The sequence below is a fragment of the Austrofundulus limnaeus genome, unplaced genomic scaffold (genome assembly GCF_001266775.1).
Source record: "Austrofundulus limnaeus strain Quisiro unplaced genomic scaffold, Austrofundulus_limnaeus-1.0 Scaffold649, whole genome shotgun sequence".
In the NCBI taxonomy this organism is placed as follows: domain Eukaryota; kingdom Metazoa; phylum Chordata; class Actinopteri; order Cyprinodontiformes; family Rivulidae; genus Austrofundulus; species Austrofundulus limnaeus.
The window spans coordinates 223,513-223,805 of NW_013953051.1; positions in this window are offsets into that span (position 1 = coordinate 223,513).

Consider the following 293-nt stretch of genomic DNA (forward strand, 5'->3'; position numbering starts at 1 on the left):
GTAGAAACATTAAATCACCACATAGAAACATTAAATCACTGTGTAGAAACATTAAATCACCGTGTAGAAACATTAAATCACCACATAGAAACATTAAATCACTGTGTAGAAACATTAAATCACTGTGCAGAAACGTTAAATCACTGCATAGAAACTTCAAATCACCACATAGAAACATTAAATCACCACATAGAAACATTAAATCACTGCGCACCAGTGCTGGAGAAAGTACGTAAACTTTTTTAAGTAAGTAAACTTTATTTCTACAGCACCTTTCTCAGACACAAACATCA